The following is a 6,313-nucleotide window of genomic DNA, read 5'->3' on the forward strand; positions in this document are numbered from 1 at the left end:
AATTTAAGAGAAGATGGTTGCAGGCAAGTGCTAGCTTACTGTGTCAGGAACGCACCTGGGAGCTGGGGGTTTGGCCCAGTGGCAGAGTGCTCACCTAACATGCACAAGGCCATGGATTCGATCCCCAGCACTGCCAAAAAAAAAAAAAAGAAAAGAAAAGAATGCATTCGGTTGCATGTAACAAAACTCCCAAACATAGAGGTTTAAACCTAAGAAGGGAGAGGGGACTCTTTTCCTCAAGTGACAGTACAGAGGTAAGCAGCACAGACGTGCTCAGTCATGCCTTCAGGGGTCCAGGCTCCTTCCATCTTTGTGCTCCACCATCCCAGAATGTGCTGCGATGCATCCTCATACATCTACCTCAGACCCCTGTTCCAAGCAGGAAGGGGTGGGGAGGAAACAGGCAGCCCTGCAGATTACAAGGTACATCTCTTTCACCAGAACTGTGTCACATGGCCTCATCCAGAGGCAAAGGAGGTTGGGAAATGGAATTTGGGGGACAGCAGGCAAGGCACAATGAGTTGGAAATGGAGATGGGGACAGTCAGCCATCAGTATCCACCAGACTCTAACAAGAGTCTCTTTCTGGTGTGGACTGGGGTTCTGATGTGTAGCTTCTCAGAAAAAATCAGGAACAAATAGATGCTTCAGACTTCAAGATGAGCAGCCTTTTCCTGTCCCAGAATGAGGTCTGGGAATTGCAGGACCCTAGTGAGTCTCAGCCAAGAGTTCCCAAGAGAAAGTCTAATCCAGCCCCAGGCAGGTGACAGAATCAGACTCAGAGCAAAACAAGATATCTCTCCTCTGTGTCCTATGGCCTCTTATAAAATGAGCAACCTTGTAACAAACTGTATAAGAATCAGTTGTGCCTGATGCAAAAAGCACCTCATTCCTTGAAACCTGCACCCTGCGAATTGAAATTTAGAGGGCAGGAATTTATACTTCTAAACAGCTCTTCAGTTCTCAGGCAAGAGCTGTACAATTCTGTTGTCTGGATCATTTCAGATAGAAATGGTCTGACTCACCCCGTGCATTGAATACATGTCCCTGTTTAGAACCTTGTTAATAACTTACTGCCATTTAGCCATCTACAGCTTGGAAAAACATCCTACTTACCTCATTTTCTCTTTTGATCTACTCAGCAACCTTTTCATATGTTTTCACCTATGAATAGGTAGCCCCTGAATAAGTCAGATGTTTTCCGATACAAGTGACAAACACCAGACTCTGATTTTGACAAAAGAATAGGAAGTGTAGTCTCTCAAGCTGAAAATCTGGAGACAGGTGTGGCTGATCCAGGTACCAGCTTCCCCTTGCGCTCTTCTCACCCCTCTTTCCCTTTGGGTGCTCCCATAGTGGCATGAATAAGGACTCAGACATCTTCACGTCTATACTGTCCTCCGGCCCCAGTGCCCTTTGAGAATAGAATATCTTTTTTTCTGGCAGCCTCAAGAAAAGTTCCTGGGACACTTAAAGTGCCCATCCTTGAACCAATTGCTATGACCAGGAAGATAGAATGTCCTGGTTCTGTTAGTCCTAGAATATGTGCCCACCGGACTGAGAAGGGGAGCAGGATGCTCCCCAAAAGAAAACTGGGTACAGTTATCAAAAGAGGCAGGAAAGGGTGCAGAGCAGGCAGGAACAACAGATGTCCACTGTACTCTCTTTCTCCACTGGACAGACAAGAAAAGCAGAGCTCAGAAACTTATGGCTTTTCCTGCAGCCTCAGAGCTGATGGATAGGGGAAGTTTGCTGACTTTTACTCTTAGGTCTGGATGGAGAGAAAAGAGAAGGTCCATGTGGGTGGGAGCTCCCCAGAGTCCAGTCTGCTTCAGTCTCCTCTGCAGGGATGCTGGGAGCCATGTTTGAACTGCTCTGTTCTTCCTGCCATTTGCTCGAGCAGGAAAAGACATTCGTGTTTGCTGAGCAACCAAGGCATGCTGGGTCCTGCTGGGCCCTATACAGACATAGTGCTTCCAACCATGTTTTTCAAAGGTGGGAGCTGAAGCTCAGAGAGGTGAAGCCATGTGCCCTAGTCACACAGTCTTGGAATGGAAGGGCTAGGACTCAAGCCAGGTCTAGAATGAGTCCAAAGCCTGTAACCTTTGCTCGAATGTTTTCTCGATGGGGTGCTACTGACATTTTGTGAAGGACGGTCCTGCACAGGATAGAAAGTCTAGCTGGCCCAGAGTAAGCTCAGTCATGGCGACAACCAAATATTGCTGCCCTTCGTATCCAACCTCCAGCCCAGGAAGATACTTCTGCCTCCAGATAAGAACCACAACCACCACCCAAAGCAAGTCTGGCTCCTTTCTGTGGGCCCAAGACCTGACATTGAGAAAGCATTTGATAAATGTTTGCTGAGCAAATGAATGAAAAACTCTGGAGCAAAACAGGACTAGTACAAATGCCAACTCTACCACTTACTAGCTATATGGCGTTAAGCAAGTCATTTGACCCTTCTTTTCCTCTGTTTCCATGTCTGCAAAATGGAAGCAATGCTTGTGTTATTCCTGTAGCATTGTTGAGGGGATTAAATGGGTCAATACCCATAGAATGAATGCTTAGGACGCTGCCTGATGCTTAATAAGCACTGCGCATCAGCATCTGTTGAAAAATTAAGCAGTTGAATGAGTGACTGTTGTATATGTGCTTGTGTGCACGTGTGTGTGTGTGTGTGTGTGTGTTTGTAAGCTCTAGGATCTTCATTATAGTGTACACACACTTTTCTGTTTGTTATTTCACTTAATCTTCTTCATTGCCTATAAGAGCACATTGTGCTCATTGCACAGATGACCAAACTCAGGCAAAGAGAGGCGAGTCGACACAGCAAGGGCCTTCTGTTTACTTAACAGCAGCTTCAGAATTTTAGACTGACTTCTCTGCATTTTCCATCCTTTGCAAATATACATTTTGTAAGTCAATGGTGAGTGAACAGGTGTGTTCAAGAGCTGCAAAGAGACCAACCTCTCAGATTCCCTGGCAAGAAGGGTCCATCCTGACCCCACAGCTGTGAGGAGCCGGTCTTCCTCCACCCGATATGGGGCAGCCCAGTGGAAAGCGGAGTGTGTGTGAGTCACTGAGGCTGGCGAGAAGGAAGCCCAGCCATCTAACCAGGACCACAGGACCACAAGAAAGAACTGAGTGGTGAGCAAGCTCTGATCAGCTGCCTGCCCATAGCCACCCACTCTTTGAGGAGAAGAGCACTGGCTCTGTGGGCATCCCAGAACCCCAAAACTTTACCCCTCCCTCAGGCCACCCTCTGGACAGGAACTGGATATCTCCTCGGGCACCCAACACACAGCACATATGAATGACCTCACCGCTCTGCAATTCCTTTCTGTTCTACTGCACCCTTCCTACACTCATAAAATGGCATCTTGGCCAACCTCCAGACAGGCCACTGGACACCTCTTCTCTCAAGGAGTTCTCAGACAAGGGGGTGAGCCTCAGGAACAGAAGACAAAGCATAAGGGAAGAGCCTTGGGAACCTTACAAGGACTCACCTGTCCAGATCTCCAGAAGGATCCCAATTTCCAAATGCTAGAGGGCCATTAACCAGAGCCTGGCCTTGCTGCTGCCTAGCTGAGGCTGTGGGTTCCATTTTTAGGCCTCCATTAGCCTTTGCCTCTCTGGGCTTCCCACTCTGAGTTCTCACCTCTTCTCCAACCCTGCAGTCCACCTTGCCTTCCCTTCAGTCTCCTCCGACGTTCACTCTCTCCCTCCCAATCCATCCTTCCCCCAGATTCTTCACTCCCTCTCACCTCCTTTGCCCACTGGTGTCCTTTTGGTCTTCTCCCATTCTCTTGGCATACAAGAACATACCTACCTGGGTTTACCTTACACCAGCTGTTGACACTGGCACTGGTCTTAAATTCCTTAGGTCACAGATGCTCTACTATAAAGAGGAAGTATTTTTGTAAGGACTTAGCACAACAATGCATATACAAACGCCTAGCCTTCCTTTTCTCCAAAGGCTCCCACCCAAGAGTTGGGTTAGGAGATGGGGAGGGGAGACCTGACCTCTGTTCTCCCTTTCATTCTCCTTCAAAAATCTTCTTTACCAGGAATTCACCCAAACAGAACTCCTTTTCTGCAGGAGTGAAGATTCCATGAGGGAATTCTGATCTCAACTAGTACAGGCCCTAGCCTCGGAGGCATTTAGGAATCACTATCAATATTCGTTCAAATTACACACATAACACAATAACACACATGTGAGCACACACACATGCAATGAGTTTCCGATTCCCTTCTTTCCATCTCAAGATGCAGAGTTGTGAGCCTCCATTACCAATGGAGAGTAATGTTGAGACGGGTCGTTTATATGGCAAACAGCTCAGGTTCACAGGTCTGCTTTGACCTCAGCTGTGGACATCTCCCTCGCCTGGTCTCTCCTTCCTGGGATCTCACTTCAACTTCCTGTGACGTGGTTCTCCTGGAGCTGCACTCCTCTTTACTCTTGTCTGCTTGGAGTCTTCTCACTTTCTTATCCAGACCAGCTCAGCCTAATTCAACTGGATGAACCCATTTCCACTCTCTGAAATTCAACTCAAGTCAACTTAGATCAATGCATTCCATTCAACCCAACCCAACCCAACCCAACCCAACTCATCCTAACACAGCTTAACTGAACGCAGGTCAAACCAACTTAACTCATCTCCACTCAACCAAATCCCCAATCCGACTCCATTTATTCAACCAAACTACACTTTATTCAGCCCAGTCAGCCCAGCATGACACAACACAACCCTACTCTAACCAAACCAACTACACTCAACCCAACACTGAGTAATTCAATGCAAACCCACCCTTACCCGGCTCAGTTGTCCCTTTGAATCTGTCTTCATTCCAACCTAAATACTTTCCTCTCCTCACTTACATATCTGCCCCTAAATAGGGAGACACAGAGTCAATGACTAATCTAAAGAAAGGTGAAAACATTTTTCTTTGGACTTTCCACATCCGTGCTCTTCTCCCAACCTTGACCATATCCCCATATGGTTCAACCTTGACTTTACCACTTACCAGCACCCTTTAATGAAGACCTAAGGCGTGAACTCTTAGCCCTGTGAGGACTCTCACTCTCACTACCCCCAGGGAGGCAAGATCTGCAGGAGATAAGAGATTAGAGGGTAATAGAGATCCAACCCCGAGGGAGACTTGATGAACACAAGAGGGACAACCTGACTTGGCCACCTTGCAGGGAAAGTAGAGTCTGGCTTTACCCACAGAGAACTGAATCCTCTGTCCCTGATCCTCTGCCCCATCCACTTTGTCCTGCCTTCGCTGTCCTCCTTTTCTTCTTTTCCTACCTTTAACTCAGCTTTGGTCTCTCTTTCCCCTCCCCCCCCCCATTATCTCTGCATCTGTCTCTGTGTGTCCTGTGTTTTCATCTCTGTCTTGGGCCCTCTCTTCCTCTTTCAGTATCTTTATATTGACATCTCTTTCAAACTGACTCTTCTATTCCCTCCCTGTCCCCGTCTTTACTTCTGGCACAATCTGCTCCATGTTCCAAGCTTTGGCTGAGGAGTTGTTTCTCCTGAACAAAGAAGCCTCCATCCGTCCCTTCCCTCCATCCTTCCCCACCAGGGGAACATCAGGTCACCCCAGGCTTCCTGAGAACCACTTAGAGGCTGCTTCCTAGGCCTGAGGCCTCCTGAACCCAGGAGCTCACGCTGGAGCCCCAGCCAGGAAATCAGCATCACGCACGCTAGAGCCGGAAGGAAATTTAAGCCGATCTTCTGTTTTTATGGATGAGGAAACAGACCCACAGACTGAAAGGGGTTACCCATGGCCATTTGGGAGTTAGTGGAATAAAAGTGAGACCCTGACTTTAGAGACCCCAAACTCTGAACCTCGAGGGAAATTGGGTACCAGCCTACTGGACAGGGAGTGGCAGAACTACAGTGCTGGCCACAAAAGCCATGTCTATGAATGGAACAACATCAGCCTTGCCACACATCTCAGAACAGGGCCCCTGGATCTCCTTATCTCTATTTCTCTCCCTCTCTCTCTTTATCTCATAAAGTATGTTCTCTGGAGGGTGGACAGGAAAGAAGACAGGAAGCATTCAGGGGCCCTTCGGTGACAGTCACCCACTTCTGGTCAAAACCCAGACGTGGTTCTGAGAGCAGACAGGAGCCCTCCTAGGCCAGGGGAGTGGAGGCAACAGGTGTTTGACCTCAGGCACCCACGACAGCTCCCTATGAAGGACAGGGGCAGAGTTTTAACAGACTGAATCCGTAAGCCAGCCACTGAGCCCTTGGCCACAGGCTCCCCGCCCAGCCAGGAACAGCCCCCAAGACTGTCCT

This window comes from Marmota marmota, unplaced genomic scaffold (genome assembly GCF_001458135.2).
Source record: "Marmota marmota marmota unplaced genomic scaffold, marMar, whole genome shotgun sequence".
Classification (NCBI taxonomy): domain Eukaryota; kingdom Metazoa; phylum Chordata; class Mammalia; order Rodentia; family Sciuridae; genus Marmota; species Marmota marmota.